The following is a 27906-nucleotide window of genomic DNA, read 5'->3' as shown; positions in this document are numbered from 1 at the left end:
GACAATATAGGTGCCGGCTCAAAATGTGCCAAGCTCACTTGCTGTTAGGTCTGTGAGAGTATCTCCCATATGGCAATTTCTCTCCACAGTCGCTGCAGAAAAAAAATGCAAAGAGAATAAGCCATGAGCAATGCATTTAAAAAAACAAAAAAACATAGGCACCACAGCTCTTCAAACAAAGCACATGAGGTGGCCTCACTCATAGTTAGATAGTTAATAGAGATGACCTTATGGTTTGCCCGACGGTCGTTTCGCGGCGAACTTTGCTCGTTCGCGGTTCGCTGAATGGGCAAACATATGGCGATGTCCGCCGGTGCCATATTTTTTTACATTGTGAAGAGCTTTGAACCCATGACACATCCATCAGGTGGTAAAGGACAGCCAATTGAGACGTTTCAGCACATGGACATACCCCCTACCTTATAAATAAACCCGATCTGGCCGCAATTTTCCATTCAGTGTTTTGCCAGTGTAGGGAAAGGTTGCTGTGTGGAGCAGGTACAGACTGTTAGGGACTCCAAACACTAGCTAATAGGGCCACAAAGTCTTTTTAAGGACTGGTATAGGTGTGCTATTGATAGGTGTGACTTACAGAGGGGTGTGATATACTTATAATATACTTTCTAACATAGAAAGTATATTATAGTGCATTTGTATTGTGCAGCAGTTGTGTGTGCTTCTGCTGCCATACTGCAGCTATGCAAAGGGGAAAAAACTCTCGGAACAAATCATTTCAACTGGTGTGATATACCAGTTGCCCCCCAAGAAAATTGATTAAGGCAGGGGAGTGTCATACTAATAATATACTTTCTATATAGTATATTTGGGTAGGGCAGCATTTGTTTGCGGTTCTGCTGCGATACCGCAGCTACACAGAGTGACAAACGCTATTGGAACAAATCATTTCAACTGGTTTGATATACCAGGTGCCCCCCATAAAAACTGATTGAAGCAGGGGTGTTAAATACCAGTATAATACTTTCTATATAGTGCATTTGGGTAGTGCAGCATTTGTTTGCGGTTTCACTGCATTACCGCAGAAACACAGAGAGACAAACGCTATTGGAACAAATAATTTCTACTGGTGTGATATACCAGTTGCCCCCCAAAAATACTGATTGAGGCAGTGGTGTGATATACCCTCTTCCACAAATACTGCTCTTCTATAGGGACTTTTGTAACAGGGTCATTTTGAAAATGACAGGCAGTGGCAGAGGCAGGCCATTTCGCAGGGGTGGTAGTGGTCGGGCAGGTGCACCAGGCCGAAGCCTAAGTGGGAAGTTGTAGAAGGTGCGTGCGATTACGTCAAAGGATGCACCAGAGTTGGTTGAATGGCTCACTCAGCCTTCTGCTTCTGCACCCTCCTTATCCTCTCTATCTGCATCCTCTTCACTCTCTGCTGTGTGCACCCCCAAATACACCACCACCACCACCATATCCCCTCCGCTCGAGTCAGAGGAATTATTTTCCCATCTATTCCAAGACCTTACCAAAGCGCAGCCATTCTTGGCATTGGATCAGGAAGAGGAGGTATCAACGGTCACCACCCAGCAGTCTGAGTACCCAGATCAGTGGTCCCCACTGTTGCTGCCTACTCCGAGATCTCTAATGTCAGTGGTGGTGAAAGTGACGATGATGATGTGTCGATGGATGTCACGTGTGTATCCACAAGAGAGGAAGAGGAGGGGAGTTCAGAGATAGAGACAGTGCAGCAGAAAGTGAGGAGAAGGAGGAGAAGCAGGCAGAACTTAAAGTGCACAGGAGGCAGAAAGCAGACTGCCAATGTATCTGGAACAAACCATCCACCATACACAGTCACATCTGGCGCTCCCAGGATGCCGGCACTTGGCTCCGCAGTATGGGCTTTTTTTAACGTGTCCACTGCTGACAATATTGATGCCATCTGCAGCCTGTGCTGTCAACACATAAGTCTCGGTAAGCTCAACACTCACCTATGGACGACCAGCAACACCATCAGAACCCACAAAGCCACACTCCCAGCGCTCCACTTCCTGTCTCTTCTCCTTCTCCTCTCTCCTCCCATTTGTCCTCCACTTAACATTCCACCGTGCCATTGTGCCTTCCATGGCCCAAATGTTCGATTGTAAAAAGATTATTACTCTGGATGACCATCTTGCCCAACGGCTGACTATTGGCTTGTCGGAACGCCAACTACTGCCATATAAACTGCCTCTTCTTCTCCTCCTCCTACTCCATCCTCCGTCTCCTCCTTGGCTGACTCCTCATTTTCCACTGCTACCACCTCTTCCACTGCGCCCCCCCCCAAGCTCCCCAGAACCTATTTGACTTGCCAGGTGAGACGTTGCTATGCTGAGCTGCTGTTGTTGTGCTTTGAAGCCAATAGCCACACACCGTTCGTGCACTCCTTTCAGCTTTGCAGTCACAGGCCGATCAGTGGCTAACCCCGCTCAATTTGACATTTGGTAAAGTGGTGTGCAACAACGGTGCCAATCTGCTGAGCGCACAGAAATAAGGCTAAATTACACACATGCTGTGTATGGCACACGTCCTAAACTTAGTCGTGCAGTGATTCGTTGCCAAATACCCCGGGTCCAGGACGTCTTGAGGCAGGCCAGGAAAATTTCTGGCCATTTTAAAAGATCCTACACTGCCATGGCTCTCGCCTTGCTGATGTTGTATTGGGGTTAGACGTAAGAGATATGCGTTGCTTGCGTGTATCGCCGCAAAATTTCTGGCGACACTATGTTTGGTATATTTTTTGTAAATATTAGAGTGATGTGAATTAAGCCGGTAAAAGATGAGAAAATATTTAAAAGGAGAAAAACTGCTGCAAGAGGAGATAGTTTTAAATTAGAGGAGCAAAGGTTTAAAAGTAATATCAGGAAGTATTACTTTACTGAGAGAGTAGTGGATGCATGGAATAGTCTTCCTGCAGAAGTGGTAGCTGCAAATACAGTGAAGGAGTTTAAGCATGCATGGGATAGGCATAAGGCCATTCTTCATATAAGATAGGGCCAGGGAATATTCATAGTATTCAGTATATTGGGCAGACTAGATGGGCCAAATGGTTCTAATCTGCCAACACATTCTATGTTTCTATGTCTATGTTTCTATAGAAGTACGTCCAATGTATTGTAACCCACAGGGGCACTCAAGCATATACACCACATTTGTGTTGCCACAGTCCATGTAGTTTAGAAGAGAAATCTTCTCGCCGGATTAGTTGATAGTTGCCTCTTGAATGGGCAGCATGTTACAAAGATCTGGACCCATATGACTTCTTAATCATAAAAAAGTCCCATGCGTTCAATTTGGAAATGCATGAATAGACACTCCCATTTCTGTTTTTTACAAACTTAAGCAAGATATATAGTGTTCTTTTCCTATATTTAGTGATCAATCCACATGCCCATTATCTACTAACTGCTCTTTATGATATATTATATATGATTATTGATTTTCACTGTAATGGATTATATAACCCTTTGTCTTTTTAAGGTATTAATAGGAAGTGATGTCAGCACATGACCAGCCCTCTAGATCAGCTGACCAGAAGTAATGTGCCTTTTTATCCCTATATATATCCTGTCATGTATGTATTTTACTTATAATCTTGATAAAGGGGTACTGTCCCGAAATGTGTCAAGCTTTGTATTTATTAAATACCTCTACTTTGGAACTTAGAGCCCTGGTGTCATCCTTTGGGGATGTAGAAGTCACATCAACCTTTACAAGGCAATCTCGGTGGGGGAGGTACAAGTATAGGTGCTATGTGCTTATCCTATACTTCCTTTCCCGGTAAAGTAAGTCCTTTACCAGTGCCTATTTTATGATCATAAAGGTGATACACTAATATGTGTTGATATACACCAAGTTGATTATGTTTAAATACATTTCATGTATTCTACAATTGATTTTTATATATGATTTCATACTAAAATTCTAGAGTTTATACTGTCTATTTGTATGTCACTTAGAGACTTTTTATTCACTTCCTGGTACATTTTCACCTTACTACTCTAATAAGAGTTAATTTTGTTCACCACTCTTGCATTGGATGATATCTGAATACTGCAGACTGGTGTCTGGCTCTCTGGCCCTCTGGCGCCCCCACCATGCTTCCAGGTTATACCTGGAACAGCACTGTATAACCGCCTTCTTTCTTATCTCTTATTTATAAAAATGAATGAGGAATTCAACACCTATGACGGCCACGTTTAATAGAATTTCCTCATGCCAGCCCACACATATCCTACAACACCAAGAACAAAGAATTGTCCCCGTCTTATGTAAATAATGAGGCATAAAAGGCCTTTTCTGTCCGTTGAATGCCTAATGTTTTGGGCCTTGGAGGAATTCAACACCTGTGATGACCACGTGTTTCAACTATTATCATTAGGGTTTTTTTCAAGAGGGAGGATTTTGTTAGCCATGTTTTTAATCCAATTTTATATTTTTAGTTATTTTATACATATGTATTTGACTTATATTTGGCCTTCAGTAAAATTGATATTCATTGACCGTCTAATATTCCACCAGCCACATAATCACTTGATCTTTTATGTACGGTAAATGTATAATTTATTGGGCCTGTAAATACACTGGCCTTCCGTAAAATTGATATCCAATTACTGTGTAATCTACATCCAGCCACATACTTACTTGTTCTTTTATGTCCGTTGAATGCATAATTTTTGTGGCCTGTAGTCCACTGGCCTGCTGTAAAAATGATATCCAATGACCGTGTAATCTACCTAGAGCCACATACATACTTGTTCTTTTTTATACAGTGAATGAATAATTTTTGCTGCCTGTAGTCCACTGGCCTGCTGTAAAATTGATATCCAATGACCGTGTAATCTACCTCCAGCCACATACTTGTTATTTTCTGTACGGTGAATGAATAATTGTTGAGGCCTGGGAGGAATGCAACACCAGTGACGACCACATGTTATCGAATCTTAACTATTATCATTAGGGTTTTTTGCAAGAGGGGGGATTTTGTTAGCCATGTTTTTAATCCAATTTTATATTTTTTGTTCTTTTAAACATATGTATTTGACCTGTATTTGTACTGGCCTGCATAAAAATGGATATCCATTGACCGTGTAATATTACTGAGCAGGAACAGCAAATCCTTCCTTCCTTCCTCTGAGCAAGACAGAAGCTATAGCGCGCACAGGACACTAGGAGTGGGCGTAATTTAAACTCATACCAACGACCCCACCCAGTGCACCTGAAGGAAGGCGGATACACCTCAACTTCAAAACAAAAACAAAAGGCTACACATGTGCTGCTAACCTGACAGACCTCTGCACATAACCTGAGCAAGGCATGACACCACATAATCACTTGATATTTTCTGTCCGGTAAATGCCTAATGTTTGGGGCCTGTACTCCAGTGGTCTACAGTATAATTTTTATCCATTGACCGCATAATGTACAGTACAGACCAAAAGTTTGGACACACCTTCTCATTCAAAGAGTTTTCTTTATTTTCATGACTATGAAAATTGTAGATTCACACAGAAGGCATTAAAACTATGAATTAGCACATGTGGAATTATGTACATAACAAAAAAGTGTGAAACAACTGAAAATATGTCATATTCTAGGTTCTTCAAAGTAGCCACCCTTTGCTTTGATTACTGCTTTGCACACTCTTGGCATTCTCTTGATGAGCTTCAAGAGGTAGTCACCTGAAATGGTTTTCACTTCACAGGTGTGCCCTGTCAGGTTTAATAAGTGAGATTTCTTGCCTTATAAATGGGGTTGGGACCATCAGTTGCGTTGTGGAGAAGTCAAGTGGATACACAGCTGAGAGGAGACTGTGTGGATCAGGTCTTCATGGTAGAATATCTGCTAGGAAACCACTGTTAAGGACAGGCAACAAGCAGAAGAGACTTGTTTGGGCTAAAGAACACAAGGAATGGACATTAGACCAGTGGAAATCTGTGCTTTGGTCTGATGAGTCCAAATTTGAGATATTTGGTTCCAACCACCGTGTCTTTGTGCAACGCATTAAAGGTGAACGGATGGACTCTACATGCCTGGTTCCCACCGTGAAGCATGGAGGAGGAGGTGTGATGGTGTGGGGGTGCTTTGCTGGTTACACTGTTGGGGATTTAGTCAAAATTGAAGGCATACTGAACCAGCATGGCTACCACAGCATCTTGCAGCGGCATGCTATTCCATCCGGTTTGTGTTTAGTTGGACCATCATTTATTTTTCAACAGGACAATGACCCCAAACACACCTCCAGGCTGTGTAAGGGCTAATTGACCATGAAGGAGAGTGATGGGGTGCTTCGCCAGATGACCTGGCCTCCACAGTCACCGGACCTGAACCCAATCGAGATGGTTTGTGGTGAGCTGGACCGCAGATTGAAGGCAAAAGGGCCAACAAGTGCTAAGCATCTGTGGGAACTCCTTCAAGACTGCTGGAAGACCATTTCAGGTGACTACTTCTTGAAGCTCATCAAGAGAATGCCAAGAGTGTGCAAAGCAGTAATCAAAGCAAAAGGTGGCTACTTTAAAGAACCTAGAATATGACATTTTTCAGTTGTTTCACACTTTTTTGTTATGTATATAATTCCACGTGTTAATTCATAGTTTTGATGCCTTCAGTGTGAATCTACAATTTTCATAGTCATAAAGAAATTCTTTGAATGAGAAGGTGTGTCCCTACTTTTGGTCTGTACTTTGCCTTGAGCCAAATAATCAGAATTTATTTTATGTCAGGTGAATGCCTAATTTTTGAAGCCTGTACTTCTTGGCCTAAAATAAAAAATAAAAAATTCTAGGCTCCACCAGGGCACATTACAGAGAATTTCCCTTTAAGATGCATAAAAATGTCCCCTGATTAAGATAAATATTTTTTGTTGGACTTTTTGTCATTGATCCCCCTCTAGTATGTCACTGTTCATTGTGTGGGACTATTTGTGCACTTCTACTAAGTATTTGGTGGCTGCAAATATGAGCTAAAGGTTTTTCAGGTATGCTTGCCATTAAAGTGACACTTGTTCGCGTTCGTGAGATCGCGTTCACGAACCGCCCCGGCTGATGTTCGTTCATCATTAATAGTTAATACAGTTGAAAAAAGACATAAGTCCATCAAGTTCAACCAAGGATTAGGTGGGGACGCAAATCCCAGAAGGAAGTGAGATTCTCGATACAGTGGGAAAATAGAACTGGTCAGCAATCGGAACAAGATTGTCTTCTTTTTCCGGGTCTTCTTTGTAGCACCCAGACTGCATCCACAAACAGTAGTGTCCTTGTCATCGTCAGCATCAGTTACTGCTTCATCTGTTCAGACTCCTTCCCTTCCTCCTCATTTTCTGCTTTATTGTCAGTCATCCCTAATGGAATGTGTGGCCAGGAAACAAATATATGGACTCAGTATTGCTCTTGTGTGCAAGCTGCACTCCCACCCATAAAGGTATAAACAGCAAACCAATTAGCTGACCCAAGACCATGAACTTTGTATTGTGGTGCTATGAAGAGCTGATTCCCAGGTAGCACTTCACTATGACCAAGCATAAATTGTGCACACAAAATGCATAGGACATTATATTTTAATTGAGTTAAAAGATATAATAAACTTGAAATTTTAGCAAAGTGTCTACTCTCTGGAGTTTAAATGAACTCTCAAGTGGCCAAGTTGCTTGATGTACAATTGCTGCTGTACCACTTGGTGGATTTGACTGCCTTTAGGCAACTGATGGCATGCAGAACAGCAACTCTGTGTGGGCATACCCTAAAGAAGAGTGGCCTGGGTATACCTGACTTATTGCAATTTGTGACAAATTAATTCAGAACTAATCAAATTTCTTGGCTATCTTTGGCGAAGTCAACAAATTTAATTTTTCAATAGTTCTCTCATCTCTACCAATTAGTCCTTAATGTTCATGAGCTCCTGGGTTTCCCCGCCCACCTTCTGCTAATTCAGTTGGAAAAAAACTGTCAATCAGTGGCAAATGGCAGAGAAAACCCGAAGCTCATGAATATCAGGACTCAATGGCATAGGCTGGAGCTTTTAGAACCTAGCAGCATAAAACTAGTGACAGATTCCATTTAAGAACAACATTTTTGCATCCGTTCATGTTAAGGTTAATAAGAATTTAAGAATTTAACTACCAGTTTTAATAATAATTCTGCCTTTGTAATGTATAGTAATGAACAATTCTTATTTAAATATCAAACAGTAGAGCTCAAGCTAAATAGGTTTGTATTTTGTTTAAAATGGTCCATTTATGTTAAATTAATAGCACTTTGTTCTAAACTGCACTTTTTCATACTTTAATACTTTTTTTTTATTAAACTTTTAGAATTCCGCATTACATTTTTCTTTTACCAGCAATACTGTTTTTGAGAAAGGTAAAGGAACTGTCAATGTGAAGCTCTTATTAGGTAATTTTATTTTCTGTGGCTTCCATTCGAGGCTGGAACATTCAGTAGTTTATTAGGAACACAGACTTGGCTGACCTTCTGACAGGGAGAAAAGAAATGATAACCAAGCTTTTAAAATTCTAAAGCACAGGTGAATTTTCAGGACCAATTCATGAGTTGTCTGCTTATATGCATGGAGTGTCTTTTTTTAAGCCATCAGGAAAACCAAGCTACTCACAAGCCAATGGCTCTTTTTGAATACACAATCAGAAATGTAAATTACACACATTCAGTTCTGAATGTACGGTTAAGAGAATATCAAATCTCTTCTGAACCAATGCTCTGGGATTCCAATTTGCCACAGCAATAGATCAGTTTGGTCAATTTTATTCGCCATTAGCAATGCAAAAGGAGTTTGTCATCAGGAAAATCAGTTTAAAACCAGGCACAATGCCGCCTCAAAAATATACTCATATCACTCTGTCCCTGATTTGTTGACATAATCAAGAGTAAACAAATGTTTAATAAATATGTTAAGTAGGCCCTGAAATCTTGCATTAGCACTGTCCATTACAAGCTTGGGGCATGTGCAGTACAGTTTCTTATGGACGTATCAGGACATTGTGCATAGCTCCATGTAGATTGAGTTTGCAACGAATAGTGCAGTTGTGGGATTTTAGGGTCAGGCTAGATAAAGACTCTCCAGCCTTTCTCTGTCAATTAACCCCTTCAAGACACAGCCTTATTTCACCTTAAGGACCAGGTCATTTTTTGCAAATCTGACCAGTGTCACTTTAAGTGCTGATAACGTTAAAACACTTTGACTTATCCAGGCCGTTCTGAGATTGTTTTTTCGTCACATATTGTACTTCATGACACTGGAAAAATTAAGTCCCAAAATTAATTTTTTTTGCATAAAAAAATACCAAATTTACCCCAAATTTGGAAAAATTTGCAAATTTCAAAGTTTCAGTTTCTCTACTTCTGTAATACATAGTAATACCCCCAAAAATTGTGATGACTTTACATTCCCCATATGTGTACTTCATGTTTGAATTATTTTGGGAATGATATTTTATTTTTTGGGGATGTTACAAGGCTTAGAAGTTTAGAAGCAAATCTTGAAATTTTTCAGAAATCCAATTTTTAGGGACCACTACAGGTCTGAAGTCACTTTGCGAGGCTTACATAATAGAAACCACCCAAAAATGACCCTATTCTATAAACTACACCCCTCAAGGTATTCAAAACTGATTTTTACAAACTTTGTTAACCCTTTAGGTGTTGTACAGGAGTTATTGGCAAATGGGGATGAAATTTGAGAATTTCATTTTTTTGCCTAATTTTCCATTTTAACCAATTTTTTACACTAACAAAGCAAGGGTTAACATCCAAACAAGACTGTATCTTTATTGCCCTGACTCTGCCGTTTACAGAAACACCCCATATGTGGCCGTAAACTACTGTACGGGCACACAGCGGGGCGTAGAGTGAAAGGTGCGCCGTGTGGTTTTTGGAAGCCAGATTTTGCTGGACAGTTTTTTTGATACCATGTCCCATTTGAAGCCCCCTGATGTAGAAACTCCAAAAAAGTGACCCCATTTTAGAAACTACGGGATAGGGTGGCAGTTTTGTTGGTACTAGTTTAGGGTACATATGATTTTTGGTTGCTCTATATTACACTTTTTGTGCGGCAAGGTAACAAGAAATAGCTTTTTTGGCATGGTTTTTTTTATTGTTATTTACAACATTCATCTGACAGGTTAGATCATGTGGTAATTTTATAGAGCAGGTTGTCACGGACGTGGCGATACCTAATATGTATACATTTTTTTTATTTATGTAAGTTTTATACAATGATTTCATTTTTAAAACAATTTTTTTTTTTCGTTTCTCCATAGTCTAAGAGCCATAGTTTTTACAGTTTTGGGGCGATTATCTTAAGAAGGGTCTCATTTTTTGCGAGATGAGATGACGGTTTGATTGGCACTATGTTGGGGTGCATATGACTTTTTGATCGCTTGCTATTACACTTTTTGTGACGTAAGATGACAAAAAATTGCTTTTTCTACACTGTTTTTATTTTTATTTCTTTACGGTGGTCACCTGAGGGGTTAGGTCATGTGATATTTTTATAGAGCCGGTCGATACGGACGCGGCGATACCTAATATGTATACTTTTTTTATTTATATAAGTTTTACACAATGATTTCATTTTTGAAACAAAAAAAATGATGTTTTAGTGTTTCCATAGTCTAAGAGCCATAGTTTTTTCAGTTTTTGGGCGATTATCTTAAGTAGGGTCTCATTTTTTGCGGGATGAAATGACGGTTTGATTGTTACAATTTTGGAGTACATGCGACTTTTTTGATCACGTTTATTATCTTTTTTGGGGAAGTAAGGTGGGCAAAATTTCAATTTCATCATAGTTTTTTATTTTTATGGCGTTCACCGTTCGGGAAAAGTAACATGACCGTTTTATAGATCAGGTCGTTACGGACGCGGCGATACCAAACATGTGTAGGGAATTTTATTTTTCTCATGTTTAATCAGTGATAAATGTGTTTTTTGATGTTTACTTTTTTTTTACTTTTTTCACTTTTTTTTTGACCCAGACCCACTTGGTTCTTGAAGATCCAGTGGGTCTGATGTCTGTATAATACAGTACAGTACAATATATATTGCACTGTACTATATTTTACTTACACTGAACAGATCTATGCTTTCAGCATAGATCTGTTCAGCACCATGGACAGCAGGACGCCTGAGAGGCGTCCTGTTGCCATGGGAACCTTCCCCGTCTGCTCAGTTATGTTCAGAACTGCGCAGACGGGGAAGGGTAAGGACGGGGCTCTGGGGGGGCTGTCTGGGAGCTCTCTCCCTCTCCATCGGGGGGCTGCAAAGGTACAGCAGCCCTCCGATGGGAGAGGGAGGGAGCTCCCTGAGCTGTTAACCTTTTCCGTATGGAAAGGGTTAAACGGCTGACATCGCATCACCGATGTCAGCCGTTTATACCAGGGTGCCAGCAATGTGCTGGCACCCTGGTATACCCACTAGACACCAACGATGATTATAATGGGAGGCGGGCGGGGGATCGCGATCCCGCCTGCCGCACCGCCCGCCTCCCGCAACTGCCACACCGCCCCGCACCGGCCCCGCACCGCCCACAAACCGCCCCCTGCACCCCGCCACATAAATGGAATTCAGGGGTGCAGGGGGGGTAAAAAAATCGATTTGGGGCAATTTTTAGGTTTCTGATCCCTGCGGTCAGGGACCGCAGGGATCAGAAACGACATAAAGCGATCGCCGATAGGGGGGGGGTGCCGAAACTACCCGATCGCCGATACGGGGGTCACAGGACCCCCCTCGGCATTGAGCCTGAGTGCCTGGCTGTGTGTAGCAGCCGGCACTCAGCGCTGTCACCATGTCTGCAGACATGGTGACAGTTTTATGCCATGACGAGTATACTAGTCATGGAGCGCTAAGTAGCAGTGCTCCATGACTAGTATACATGTGATAGGTACAGTATATTGTCACACTCTCCTTCTCTGATTGCTTCCCTGACAGGAATGGGGACGATCATAGAAGGAGAGGCACACAGTCCCTCCCTAACCCCCCTTACCTGCCCCGATGCGCTGCGATTGGTCCCTCTGCAGTATTGGACCAATCACAGCGATCGTGGGCGGGTCAGGGGGCCAATACATCTCCTTCCGGCTTCTAGGGTTGCCTAGCAACCCCAGCACGCCGGCTTCACTGAATCTTCAGCGCTCAGGTCCCTGCGCTGACAGTGAAGCCGATCACGTACATGCACGTGGGGATGCGGTGAGGCACCACATTCCCCCACGTACATGTACGTGATGTTGCGTGAAGGGGTTAAATAAGAGAGGGAAGGACTGACAGAGAAAAGCGGAGGAGTGACTATGCACCAAGTGTCTAATTCGATAAAAGGTATTGTGACTAGTTTCAGATTGAGTTTCCTGCTGACATTTTCCCTTAGACCCTTCTACGCTATAATGAAAAAAAAAAAAAAACATTGTTTCCCAAAAAAATTGAATAACAGTGATCAAAAAGTCATACATACCACAAAAATTGTACCATTAAAAAATAATGTTTGTTACACAAAAAAACAAGCCCACATACAGAGCTATAGACCAAAATATAAAACAATTATGGCTGTCAGGAAATGGCGATGTAGAGAAAATGTGCACAGTAAACACTGTGATGTCAAAACCCCAAAACCTTGGCAGAATTATGGTGTTTTTTTTCAGTTTATTTCCGTTTTCCAATGTAATACATGGTAAATAAAATGGTGGCAAAAAAAAATGCATCTTGCCCTACAAAAAATTAAGCCCTCATATCGCTATGTGAACAGAAAAATAAAAAAACAAGTTATGGCTATTGGAACATGAGGAGGAAAAATAAAAAATGAAAATAGGCCCAGTCATTAAGGGGTAAATTATGCTAATATACTGTGCCCTTGGATCTGTATGAAAATTACAGATAATTCCTAGGCTGCACTTGGACTTACCTTGCACAGTTTTCAATACTCAATAACAAAGGGTTTGAAAATACAAACAACAGATATTATGCATGAAATATAAGGAACATTCATTTTTACATTTTTCCTAAACTAACGGAAGAAAGAAAAAGTGAAGGAAATGCAACATGCACATTCACGCTTCCATATTAATATTGTTTGTTTTAAATGAAAAATACATTTAAAAGGTTTCTTCACATATCCATGTTTTTATGCACATTGGCAGATATTTCTGAAACTTTGTAGTGTAGGGTTGCATAGAAAAACTACAGTAGCATTTTGAGGCAAAAATGTTGACAAACAGTATGGGAGAGATTTATCAAAACTGGTATAAAGCAATACTGGCTTAGTTGCAACCAATCACATACCACTTTTCATCTTTCAAAGCTCCTTTGGAAAATTAAAGATGGAATCTGACAGGTTTATGTGTAACTAAGTCAGTTTACCTTTACACCAGTTTTGATAAATCTCCCGCTGTTTGTTTCATAAAGTTGGACCAAGGTACTCCATCCCAGATCAAGCATAACTGACTTTAAAGTGTATCTGTCATTTTGGTTTAAAAAAATCTATTATCAAAGCTGTAACTGAGCATTACTAAGGACAGTGCTGACACATGTGTGAAATAACAGCTGTACCTTAAATATTATCATTGTAATACATTCCCCCCCATGGTGCTTTTTTCAATGCACTGCATGTTTCAATGGATCCATTTTAATGCCATTATTATCTCCTGAAAGTCAATTGGGGACATTTATCAAGAGGGGCACCTAGTGATGAGTCAAGTATTGAAAAATTTGATTCGGCAAATAACTTTGTCACAAAGCACATTTCTTTGTCTTTGTAAGTAGTGGGTGCAATGACAGGTTGCGTCAATTGCATCAGTTTGCCCCCCCCCCCATCATTGTAGCCCTCAGATTCCACGTTCATAGCTGATTGCGGCATCTGACAGCAATAATACAGTGTAACATTTAAAAAAAAAAGCTAAAATTATACTTACCCTCATCCTTTTAATTGTGAAGATCTAGCACAAAATCTTACGCAGGTCATGATGACGTCATCACGTTGGCCGGTGTGGTGACTTCATACGCTACTGCACACGGGATTTTGAGAGAGAACTTCAATCAAGATGGTGGCAGTTGGCTCTTTTTTCCTCCATTCAGGGAAAATCGAATCAAATTTTCCCTGAATTCCCAGAATTTCCTACCGGCGCCCCCATATGCCAATCTTGATCCCCCTGTGTTGGTGTTAGATGCACCGGTTTCTTAGTGTCCCTGTTGCTATCCCTGCCCCTTTTCTCACCACATCAGAAAAGTGTTGAGATGCTAGAAAATTGCAAATTATGGTTTGTGATTGTGACCTTTTTAGGCTATAATAGTAAAATAAAATGCATTTTCTGTATTTGCACAGGTCACATGCATGCACTTTTATTGTTGTTTTTATTGTGCTTTTTTGTAACTATTTGATCCTGAACAAAACAAAATAGCAAACTACAGAAGCAAAAAGAATATAATAAGGAACCCTTTCTGGACCTTGTGACTTTTTTGTATTTTTAATTTTTTACTCCCAGCTTTCCCAGAGCCATACCTTTTTAATTTTTCCATCCAATAATTTTGTCAGGGATTGCTTTTTGCACTGATTTAGAGTGTGTTTGAGGTTTTGATTACTTTTTATTACATTTTGAAAAGACCAAAAAAGACGAATTGGCCATTTTGCTTTTTTTTTTTTTTTTTTACATTGCTCTGTTCGCTGTATGGGATTCATATTTTTATATTTTAAAAGTGCAGACGTTTTTGGATGCCTGTGTTATTTATTTATTTTATTCTATGGAAAGGGGTGGTATGAATTATTTGTTATATTTTTAGCAACTTTTTTTTTTTTTTTTATTCACCCTAGGTGACTATAACAAGCAATTATTAGATTGCCCATTGTATTCTGTAATGATTTATATCCATTACAGGATACAAGATTCAGTATATTCCAATGTAATGTGTCCACCTGCAGGCCAATATTGGAAAATTATAGTAATCGGCCTGGATGTCTTGTAAAGACTCAGGCTTTTTTCTTCTACAGAAAACCTTCTCTGATCTAAGCCAGGTAAGGCATCCTGGGCTAGGAATCAAAAAGATTCTGGTTTTAGTGCTCTCAGGTGCCATGATTACATTTGACCATGGCATCAGAAGGGTTAATTGTCTGTGTTCGGCATTTTCGCAGATCACAGTCACTTATTCTGGGTTTCTGTTGTTCAAAACAGATAGTCATGGAGCCTTCTGCTCTCGCTAATGGGCACCATCTTTAAAGACAGGACTTCCACTGTACATTTATGGCAGACGTCCGGATGGGGTAAATCTGTATTTTCATGTGCCAGTATAAAAGGAGCCCTAAAAGTAAAGACATCTAACAAAAATATTGAACAATAGCTCTGTTATAATTAGTAGTGATGAGCGGCAGGGGAAATATTCAAATTTGCAATATTTTGTGAATATTTTGTAGAATATTTGTCATACATTTGCAAATTCGAGAATTTCGAGATTATATTCTTGATTGCGAAAATCGGCAATGTAATATTCGTGTAATCCGCTTGAAATACAGGTGTGGGTCACTTATGCTACATTTTTCAAGCTGGTATAAGTTTCCTGAGACTGAAGAAAATGGTTGGCACGGCAGAACATTAGAATAGCTTCTCATGCAGATAGGGTGCTGCAATATATTTGCGATTGCAAATTTTTGGCAATTGATGATGCACATATTTTTTTACAATACGTGCAACTTGTGACATCACAGCACTATGTCTGTAGCATGTATGTATGGACAGCAGATCCTATTACACTGCCTATACACCCTGCACTGGAACCTACCAGCTCCACTATATCACTATGTAACCTACACTGACTATCTCCCACTAACTATCTGTATTATATATATGGTATAAGTTAACTGTCTAATGTAATACAACAAAGCACAGAGCACAGCAATGACACTGCTGTCTCTTTCATAACTGCAATACACTTTAGAAAATAGCTGCTGGGGAGGTTCTTATATACTAAGGGGTAGGCAACTTTTCTATTGGTTGCTAGGGATGTTGCTAAGCTGTGACAAAGCCTTCTCATTGGCCCACAAGCTAGAAGAAAACCTTCACCTGATGTGTACTGTGCTAAAAAGCAAAACAAACAAAAACTGAATATTTGATTTTACGAATATATAGCACTATATATCAAAATAGTCGCAAATTCTCGAAGTGATGATATTCTCGATTAAAATGAGCTATTTGAATATTCGCGCTCAACACTAATGTTTAGATAGTAAATAAAAAATGAAAACATGAACAAAAAAAGTCATTATGTTTAGGAAATGTTTTAGCAGGCTACTTCTTTGAGGCTAGTAAAAAATCTTCAGAGAAATACAACCGGCTGTGTACCATGCAGTTTTCTCTTCTTTCTCTTCCTTATCTTCCCAATTTAACCACTGTCAGTTCTATTACTTTCATAACTCAATAGCAGTAAGTTGTTAGGTGGGCAGCCCCCAGCTCTCAGTGTCAGTGGCTTGCTGCAGCGGACCACCCACCTGACAATTCACTGCTATTGAGCACAGAAACTAATAGCACCGATATCAGCCAAACAGTGGAAGAGAAGAGATAAAAGATAAGGCTGCAAAGGTATGACGAGATGATAGGTCCTCTAACCCCTTCCTTCCCCGCACTGTATTATTATGTCACTTCAAATAGGTAGCTAACTTGAAGAGAATAATAGTATATAGTATAGTATAATAGAAATAATAGTATATAGTTTTGGTATATAGTTCCAGCTCTAAGTATACACTTGGCACTCTGCTATCACTGCCAGCTGTATAATAGAGTTGGCACTCGCTTGAATGGGATGGTAATTACACTGTACCGCCTCTACAAAGGATGCGACTCACAGGTAATTTTTAATCGGAAGCAGTGCTCGCATGAGCTCCATTACTTCTTCTAACAGCGGATAGGTCATTCATATTTAGCCTCTGCATGACCACTTTAATATAAAATGATGTCTGTCCTCATGTGTGAACAGAAGTCCTGGTTTGTCGTACTTGTTTGTTTTGTAAAACTACTATAAAGCAATAGCTTTTAGTGACAGTCAGTGAGAAAAAAATGTCTGTTCTGACTGATGGAAACCTTCTTCATCTTCAGAAATCTATCAGATCTTCCTTTCTAGTGATAGTAGCCATTATTGCAGTGTGTATTGTGTATCAGTAGAGGAGCGCTCTGCAGGTTTTACTTTAAAGATCCAGTATAGACAGAAGGACAGTGTAACATGGAGACTTTACTGAAGTCTGTGGTTGGGGTGCAACTAATGTGATGCTATGATCCATATGCTGGTAAATGTCTGGGTTATGGCATAAATAAACCAGCCTAATTCTCACAAAAGGCATTTGATGGAAAGACACTTATCTTCTCACTCCTTTTTCCTGGAAAAGAAAAAGACCCCCATATATGAAATTCTGTATGCTCTGACTGATGAAGGGTTGATTACAGACACAAAAGTCCATGTTAGGCTTCCCCCCACATCTGTATTGGAGAATATGTTGGCGCTTATGCTGCAGATTCTGTCAATAATCTTGGACAGAATAGCGCAGTATCCTGTGTTTCCTGGCCAGGTAAAATGCTGGAATTTCTAAAGGAAACCAGATTCCATTATAGTCAGTGCTGGTCCTTAAGGAAGCGGTTCATTCCCGTCTTTTGATGAAAACAGCACCTTTCGTAAGACACACTTTTTCCCCAAAAGTGGGGGGAAAATGTCACTGTATCTTGTGGGGCATATACTAATAAGCGCTTCCATTATAGAAGCGCTCATTAGGACCGGAGGACCGGGAAGCGGTGAATGCATCACTCCCCGGGCTCTTTACTCACCACTTCCTGGTCCTCTGAAGTTGGCTGTGTTATGGCTGCACACAGCGTGAGGGCACTCTGTGACCTCATGCTGTGCGCGTCCAGTCACAGCACAGCCGACGGCAGAAAAAAGAGAGAGCTGGAGGTAAGGAGCGGTGGCGTTCGGAGCAGGAGAGCTAGGTGGATTTTTTATTTTATGTGATCTGAGGCTGGGGGCTAAATAAATGAGGCTGGGGACTGATATGATGCATGGCGGTCTGATCTGAGTCATGGAGGACTAATCTGAGGCATGGAAGTCTCATCTGAGGTATGGGGGTCTCATCTGAGGTCTGAAAGGGGGGTCTTATTTATATTGGGGCTATTATGTCTGATTGGGTGTCATTCACATTGGGGTCTGAGCTCAGGTCTGATTGTGGGTATGATATGAGGTCTTATTGGGGTCTTAATAACATTGGGGGACTGATTGGGGCTGTGAGCTGAGGTCTAATTAACATTGTTGGTCTAATATGAGGTCTAATGAAAAATATTATATTAATATTTTTTAAGATATTGCAGGGTCTCTGCAAAAATATTAATTATCTCGCTGACTTAACCGTAATTTGCATGAACCATACTTAAAAGAAATACATTTTATTTATAGGTACGGTATGTATTCCCTACTTCTTTATATTTAAACATGACATACTATGAAAATGCTTTCTGTATGATTTACTTTAAAATTCAGATTAGGTAACTTGTTTACACCTTGACTTTTTTTTTTTTATTTGAGTTAAAGACTGTTAACTAGGTGGCTTTATCAATGATAACATTTTTTCCAAGTTAATGATTTTTCGCAATCATTTTACAGATATATTATCACTAACTGATAGTTCAGCACATTCGGCTATAAAGAAGGAGCGAATAGCCTCAGGAGTATAAAAGCTAATCTCTCCAAGTTTAAAGTTCTCTTCATTCGGTTGAGCAGCAAAAGAGGAAGGGAGAAAAGAGCTTTACGAGGTAAGGATCATGGTCAATTTATAGTTTTTCTTATTGTGGTCCTAGTATTGAGGGGGACCCTTTCTTGCTATCAAAATCACAGCAAAGTGCAAGTTGACTGTTAGAGTAGATAAACATATGATCTTACTTAGGATCTTTGGATCCTGCAGTGTTATGACAAGTTCACGCTACATTTTTTTGGACTATGTTTTAGCATATGTATGCAGGCAGAAAAATGATTGCAGGAATTTATGTGACTGAAAATCCATTGCATTCTTATAAATGGGGTTTCTAGAGTATGTGCATGGATTTCTACAAAACCCTATTCAGATAAATAAGTCAAAAAATGTCTGCAGCGTGTGAACCTGTTGCTAGAAGCTGTTCATTTCTTTGGGACAAATGGAATTATCTGAAGACATACAAAAAATAAAAATGCTAGTGTGTTCTCTAAGCCAGATTGCTTCATAAAATGTGAATTTGTAATAGATTTAATTTATTCTATAGGTCCAAATATGTAATATTAGATATTTGAAGAATTGGTGTACTATGATTGCACTGTATTACTTGCTTTATATGTTGCGATGAGCGAATTGAAGCTGACAAAGTGGAATTCGATCCGAATTTCAGGAAAAATTCGATTCGCACCGAAGCCGAATTTCCTCCCGATTCGTGGAACCAAATCAAATTTTTTCCTAAAATGGCTGATGCATGTGTGAGGACATGGAGCAAGGAATTCTGGGAAGGTGGGATCACCCATAATGCCATGCACGCAGCCAATCAGCAGCCAGCCAGCCCTGTCATGTGACAGCCCTATAAATAGCCTCAGCCATCTTGGATGTTGCCATTTTCCAGTGTACTTAGTGCAGGGAGAGACGTCAGCATGCGCTAGGGGCAAGTGCTAGAAAAAGCGTAATTGTGCAAAAAAACGATTTACAAGTGCAGGGAAAGATTATTCAAGGTGTAGGGAAAGGATAGGAGGAATCATTTCATAGCATTTATGTTGAACGCAGGTTACAGCCTGGGTAATAAGAACAATCCTATTACACCTTGCTGCACTGACTGGGGATCCAAATTTCCATTATATAACTCTTTAATTCCAGAGTTAGGGTTAGGGTTCAAGTGCTGTTTGATACAGGCATTAACAGGGTTTATTACAATGAAATATTTATACTTCTTATTTGCCCTTGCACAGTGCGGTTATATGTTCTAAAACATTTTTTGGCTTGTATTAGTGGGAAAAGAGGGCTTATCAGCTGTTCTGTGGTGAAGTGCTAAAATTACAGTCCTTTTTGTCATGTATTAGTGGAAAAAGAAAAAAATATACCTACCGTTCAGCTTTGCAATTATATGTTAGCCTTTTGTGGTGTGTATTAGTGGCAAAAAAATAACAATAAAAAAAATATATATATATATATACTGTATATATATATATATATATATATATATATATATATATTTATATTTGTCATTCAGGGGTGCAGTTATATGTTCTAAAGCCTTTTGTGGTGTGTATTAGTGGAAAAAGAAATATATATTTGCTGTTCAGTGGTGCAGTTATATGTTCTAAAGCCTTTTGTGGTGTGTATTAGTTGAAAAAAATAAAAAATATATTTGCCGTTCAGCGGTGCAGTTATATGTTCTAAACCCTTTTGTGGCGTCTATTAATGGAAAAAGAAAAATGATATTTGCCATTTAGCGCTGCAATTATGTTCTAAAAAATTTTGTGGCATGTATAAGTGGAAAAAAATAAGGGCCTATTTGTCATTCAGCGGTGCAGTTATATGTTCTAGATCCTTTTTATTGTGTAATAGTGGCAAAATAAAAATTCATTTGCCATTCAGCGGTGCAGTTATTTGTTCTAAAGCACTTTTTGGCATGTATTAGTGGCAAAAGTCAAATATATTTGCCGTTCAGAGGTGCAGTTATATGTTCTAAAGCCCTTTTTGTCATCTAATAGTGGCAAAATTAAAATATATTTGCCATTCAGTGGTGCAGTTATATGTTGTAAAGCCTTTTGTGTTGAGTATTAGTGGAAAAAATATATATATATATTTGCCGTTCAGCGGTGAAGTTATGTTCTAGAGCCTTTTGTGATGTGTATTAGTGGCAAAATAAAAATATATTTGCCGTTTAGCGGTGCAGTTATATGTTCTAAAGGTCTTTTTATCGTGTATTAGTGGAAAAAGAAAAAATGTATTTGCTGTTTAGCGGTGCAGTTAAATGTTCTAATACCTTTTGTGGCATGTATTAGTGGCAAAAGAAAAAAATATATTTGCCGTTCAGCGGTGCATTAATATATTCTAAAGCCTTTTGTGGCGTGTATTAGTGGAAAAAGAATAAATATATTTGCGGTTCAGCGGTGCAGTTATATGTTGTAAAGCCTTTTGTGGCGTGTATTACTGGAAAAAGAAAAATATATATTTGCCGCTCAGCTTTGCAGTTATATGTTCTAAGGCCTTTTGTGTCGTGTACTAGTGGAAAAAGAAAAAAATATATACTTGCCGTTCAGCAGTGCAGTTACATGTTCTGCATTATAGCGTTTGACCGTAGTGTCATTTGCTCCTCACATTTGCTGTTACCTTCACTAATGTCCTCAAAAGATACAACACTGATAAATGGCTAGCCTACCCTGGGTCTGCTGCATACTCCAGAATCTACAATCATGAAAGTGAAGTGACCTGCTTGGAGCAGGCAAAAATCTTTAAACAGAGCAGAATAGATCACTTCATTCAAAATATCAGTGTCTTCCCCAGCTCATAGATTATACTATGACATCTGTATATGATATGATATAAAATTTAAAATGACCTTTAATATTTAATGGAAACATATTGTTGCATTATTATGTACAGCTGAAACCTACTCCAACCTTATGGAACATGCATTATATCATCAGACATATCAAACTGTATTACACAGCTTGTGGGAATATTGTTTCTCCTTGGGAAGACTGCCATCTGGCATAGGAGTCTTATAACCACAATGTCCCCTGGGAAACAGTTTGCACAGTATAACTTAGTGAGGTTTTAAGGATGAAGAGAAGTCATAAATCCATCCATTTTCTATGAGGCTCAAATTAAAATATATATTTTTTTATATAGGGACATGATGAATGCATTTTAACTGAGAGAACTCGTAGTAAATCCATTATGTTTTTGGAGAGGCAAATATTTATTTACATAGTTATGTGGTGTCCGTCAAAAGCCTTTTACACCTGCATTTTTCTAACCAGGGTTTTTGCAAGCACTACTGATGATAATGCTCTTGTGATCCAGCAATAACAGGTAGAGGATAAGGAGGAGGCTTTTCTTATATTGCATTCTGAGTATTTCTGTGAATGGGCATATGTATGAATTCACTGTATGTACAGATAAGTTGAGATCCATGGCCTCAAAGCTGTCTTTTTGCACAAAATACATTGGCAAAACTGTCCAACTCTTTACTGTTGCCATTTTAAATGGCTGTTTCCTGAAGTTGCCAGCAGAACTACTCCTATAGTCAAAATTTCTAGCTACATATGTGTCAGCCTCCGGCAATTTAGGAACTGAAGTGAGATCTGGCCCCGTGTCTAATACCACCACTACGCAAGACATCATTATAAAATTTCAGACTCTGTTGGAGGACAATGCCTTGTAGGCCTAGCTCAACTGAATGTAGTGATACATTTCATGTTGCCATCCTTTGCTTCATTCTAGAGAAGAAATACTTTTGATCCATATACACAATAGCAGCTAAGTGCACTAAGGGTGAGTCCAAGGCATTTTGTGTGCTTCTGTTCCTCCTGCTTCCTCCCACAGGAATAGGTAGAATGAACATGCAAGAACCTGGCTCTGGCAATCAAGAAGAAGGAGGGTCTGGCAGAGGAAGAAGGAGGAGCGAGGGTCCACAGAGTGGTACGTGTGTACGTGGCCATAACGAATGCACGTAACATTTGCATAAGGATTAAAAGTATTTATTTTCTTCAGAATGAAGCAACAGATCATTAACTGAAAGATATCATTACATTCGGCTGAGCTAACCCTACAAGGACTTTTGCCTATTTTAACAGTGAATTTCCTGGTCACAGACTCCCTTGAAAAAGTAATCAAGGATCAAAGCACATAAGAAACAGAAGGGGCAGCATGTATCAATACCGTATAAGCCCACTATACTTACTGATTCCCCAGGAAATTTGTAAACCACAGTACTAAAAGGATGTATGGCAGCAAAGATAATTATCTTTGGAAAGCATTGTGGTGGGGGTATGGCCTTTTAAATGTTTATTAGGCACCAGTGGTAAATTTTTTATTACGTCCAACTGAGTTTATAAAAGTTGGTCTTGAATAAGCCACCATGTGAGCCTTACAGCAGACAAACGTATATATATATATATATATATATATATATATATATATATTTGGGAGTAAAACTAACAATTGGTCAGAAAAGGAAATGATTAGAGCATATACTCACAATAATATTTGTATTTCTTGTGGTTATCACTTCAGCAAATTACGTTTATCAGGTAGACAAAGTTAAAGGGGTTTTCTGAGACTTACTGGTGGGGATACGGCACCCCGGACCCCTGCCAATAAGCTGTTTGAGAAGGCACCGACACTCGCAGTACTGCTACTGCCTTCTTGCAGCTTTGCCTAGGCCATGTGTAGTCATGCATCTGTCTTAGCTGTGATACCAACCACAGTCACTATACAGCTCATCAGCAGGTGTCCCAGATGTCGGTACCTGCACTGATCAAGTACTGATGACCTATCCAAAGTCTCGGAAACTCATTTAATACAAGCCACTTACTAATTTATTGTGATTCTCCATATTGCCTCTTTTGCTGGCCGGTTTAATTTTCCATCACATTACACATTGCTCATATTCAGAGGTTAAGACCACCTTGCAATCCAACAGCAGTGGCCGTGCTTCCATACTATAGGAAATGAGCAATCCCTATACAATAAATAGTCCCTTATACTAACTTTGTGTACATGATAAATAGCATTTGCTGAAGTGAGGCAACCCCTCTAAGCCTAATATCATGGGATATGCCCATTAACAATGGCTAATTAGCACTATAGAGCTACGTATTTGATCACTACAATAAGGGTTTACCAATAGTCCTATACAGGGTCACCTACAGCCCCATATAAAATCATGCAATCATCACAATATCATAGTAAGAGAAGGTTCACAATAATGTTTGGTTTCCCATTCTTCAGATCCATCAGAAAAACAGAAAAAAAAGGATCCTTTATTTTGAGCATCTGCTGTGCTCATTGTGCATCCGTTTTAGCCATTTCCATCTGAGATTCGTTATTTTTGACTGCAGGAAATAACGGCCCTCCACAAAGGACTTTTTTTCTGCGTCTAAAATAATGGATCTCAGACAGAAATGGCTAAAACGGATGCAAAATGAGCACAACACATGCTCAAAATAAAGATTTTTTTTTATTTCTCTTCCTCTGACGGATTAAAGGAACATAAAACGACACATTGATGTAAACCTGCCATAAGATTTGTTAATTAGCAATCTCTCAGCTCAACTACTTGAGATGAAGTTAAAATTTGCCCATTTGCCCCCACGAGATCTTGTGTGTGAATAATTTACAGTCCATTTAAAAAAAGTCCAACTCTTGAGTTAATAAGTGACTGCAATAATACCAGCGCTTATTATTACTATTGACTGCAGGGAAAATCCAGGTAACTGTGACTTTAAACCACATTTCTCATAATACTTAGAAATCTAGAGCTTTCGTAAAAATGTCTGCCACTAAACTCATAAACCTTCCAATTGCTTTTAATGTATAATAGCTGTCACATGAGGAAAGGTCACATCCAAACTAGTATTCTACATGAAGGGTTACAAAGTGCAGTCCTTGCCACACAGAATCCAGCGCAAGACCTGAACTTTCACACTACATTAGTGCGTAATGCACAAAAGTGCATCAAGCATAACAAATCGGGACAAATTAGCTGCAGTATGTGAGGCATAAGAAATGTTATCTACAATATGAAAAACCTTTACTCGACGCCCACTGCCTTTTTTTTGCTAATTTATACAACAGTGGCTTTTGACATTAGCTGGCATACTGTGCTTTTGTTCATTTCCAAGGATGTGTCGATACAGGAGATCTCCTAGCACGGTTTGGTTCACACTACTCTCACAGAGCCAGACCAATCTTGGTGGAGGCACCTGGGAAAAATGCCTTGACCTCAGCATCTAAAGGGTTAAATGGCCATTAGAGAGGGGTGCTAGCTGTGTAATACAGTCAGCAACTGCAATTTACTGTCTGAACACAGCTCCTGAGCTCATTACAACAGCGCTGTAATAGTACATATCTGAGTGTTAAAGGGACACCTTTATAAAAATATTTTTAGCACAAATTAACAGCCTGTATGTGAATATTTTATGTATTTTTTTTTTATTAAAAATGCATATGGATAAATTGTTTTGTGGATATCATTTTTTTTAAGTCACTCTACTTCCTATTCTGGTTCTTTAGCTTCCTCTTTGTTTGGACTTTTAGCATGTCTATCTAATAGTCAGTCTATAACTGGCCAGAAAGAACCCCCCTTTAGTGACTCAGACTATCACACATTATACTAATCAATGCAGTGTTCTTCAGTGGTTATATTTATAGTATCTTATCAAATCTAGAGAACAATAGAGGTATCATAGTATTACCCTAGTTCTATACCAACTATTATAATGAACACTACCATGCAGATAACATCTTCCCCTCACAGCAGTAAACAGTCAACTGACAGCAGATTACCTATTTATATAGATGGTCTTACAATTTGTATTAACTGCTACAGAGGTGGTATTTTATAGTATATTTCCAATGGAATACTACTGCCAAAATGAAAAAGAAAAAAATTATATTGTAGAACAATTCAGGAAGGTGTTAAATTACTGTTAAATGTCTGTAGTTAGCAAGACCGCAACTGGTCAACAGTCTCTATACTACTATGGTGCAGAGACAGACAAGTACCTAGAGACAAACCACACAAAGACAGAGTTGTACATACATGGGTCAGAACCAGGAGGACAACACAGTACAAAAATGAGAGACAGAGAGTGGTCAAAAGATGAGCCGAGGTCAGAACCAGATGGGATTGCACAGTACAAATCATGAGAGACAGAGAGTAGTTAAAGGACAAGCTGAGGTCAAATGATCATCAAACTATTTTGATTGATGTGTTCAGTTGTTTGAGTAATTTGGAAATTAATAATGGTGGAGATCTCCTCAGGCCACCATGTGGTACAGACCTCAGGGCATTCCTGTTCTTATAGTTCCGACTGTAATCAACAGACACATTGCACAGAAAAAGTTCAGAAACATTTCAGCAATGTGTGTAGTGAACATGCTCTTGTCACAAATTACATAGAAGTAGGTAAGTGTTCAATTACAAATGTCATTTCCTATGGTGATCCTATGAGAGTATTTTATGGAGTTACTAACATTACAATAATCTAAAATGATGTTTTGAATGATTGCAATTACTTCAATTAGCCTTAGGAATAATATACTGTGGCACATTAGCCCGTAGAGTTAAATAGGACCTGTCACCTCTCCTGACATGTCTGTTTTAGGATCTACTTGTGCTCCCCATGTAATAATTCTGGAGCATCTATGAGTAAGACTCTACATGCATGTTTTGCCATTGCTTTGTTATTTCTAGTAGAAGTTTATGAATAATTTGCTATCAGTTTGCAATAAAAGCCCTGCTGAGTGGAACCAGTTGGGATTGTGTACCTGACACTATAGAAACAGTGCTACCATGGCCAACTGGTAACACCCAAATGGACCTTCATTGTAAACCAAGGGCAATTCATTTATAAACATCTAGTGATATTAGAGGAATATTAGAGAATAGATGCTTCAGAATTGTTATGAAATGGCAAATACAAGTACTTTCTGAAATAGACGTTTCAGGAGAGGTGACCAGCCCACTTCATGATTGCCATGGCTTCCTTGTGAGCAAACTACAAGCAATTTTATGAAATCAGCTATCTGTGTCCTCTTCAGTTTCTATTCTGCTGACAAATTTGCATGGCAGAAGTAGGAAGTTTGAAATTCATAGTAGTCCATCATGTTTTAGTAGAATATTTTGACCACTTAAAGCAGAAATTACAATTCATGGTGTTCTTTTGTATTGAACACTTACTGTGCCAACACTTTACAAATAATGTAGGGCAATTATAATTAAAGGGGGGTTCTAACTAAAATAGACCTTTAATATTACTCAGACACTCCCATTTAGTGATGATTCAATCCATTCTTTCTTCATAAGGATTTTCTTATCGTGCGAGGGGCTGTGACCACTGCTGGCAAAGCTGCTCCCTGCCCTTTTATTGACAGGGCCAGTCATCTTGTCCTAGCCTGACAATTGTGCACCTGTAACATAGTAACATAGTAACATAGTACATAAGGCTGAAAAAAGACATTTGTCCATCCAGTTCGGCCTGTTATCCTGCAAGTTGATCCAGAGGAAGGCAAAAGAAAAAAAAACCCTGTGAGGTAGAAGCCAATTTTCCCCACTTTAGGGGAATAAAAAATTCCTTCCCGACTCCAATCAGGCAATCAGAATAACTCCCTGGATCAATGACCCCTCTCTAGTAGCTATAGCCTGTAATATTATTACGCTCCAGAAATACATCCAGGCCCCTCTTGAATTCCTTTATTGTACTCGCCATCACCACCTCCTCAGGCAGAGAGTTCCATAGTCTCACTGCTCTTACCGTAAAGAATCCTCTTCTATGTTTGTGTACAAACCTTCTTTCCTCCAGGCTCAGAGGATGTCCCCTCGTCACAGTCACAGTCCTGGGGATAAATAGCTGATGGGATAGATCTCTGTACTGACCCCTGATATATTTATACATATTAATTAGATCTCCCCTCAGTCGTCTTTTTTCTAAAGTGAATAGCCCTAATTTTAATAATCTTTCAGGGTACTGTAGTTGCCCCATTCCAGTTATTACTTTAGATGCCCTCCTCTGGACCTTCTCCAGCTCTGCTATGTCTGCCTTGTTTACAGGAGCCCAGAACTGTACACAGTACTCCATGTGTGGTCTGACCAGTGATTTGTAAAGTGGTAGGACTATGTTCTTATCACGGGAATCTATGCCCCTTCTGATGCAACCCATTATCTTATTGGCCTTGGCAGCAGCT

The 27906-nt window shown here is 39.4% G+C and overlaps 1 protein-coding gene across 3 annotated transcripts in view; it reads left to right on the top strand.

Moving 5' to 3' along the window:
* The window catches only part of SI (sucrase-isomaltase), a 360959-nt gene that overhangs the window by 79175 nt on the left and 253878 nt on the right, over positions 1-27906 (top strand). Inside the window, exons 2-3 of one of the 3 annotated variants that reach the window (XM_044289836.1) lie at positions 3481-3537; positions 18618-18766. The gene's annotated coding sequence lies outside the window, so the exon portion shown is untranslated. Of the gene's footprint in view, positions 1-3480; positions 3575-18617; positions 18767-27906 lie in introns of those variants that run through there. The other 2 variants (XM_044289837.1, XM_044289835.1) reach the window with 2 other exon arrangements.

This window comes from Bufo gargarizans, chromosome 4 (genome assembly GCF_014858855.1).
Source record: "Bufo gargarizans isolate SCDJY-AF-19 chromosome 4, ASM1485885v1, whole genome shotgun sequence".
Lineage (NCBI taxonomy): Eukaryota > Metazoa > Chordata > Amphibia > Anura > Bufonidae > Bufo > Bufo gargarizans.
Note: the sequence above shows the minus strand (reverse complement) of the source record. Positions and strands in the feature narration are given on the sequence as shown.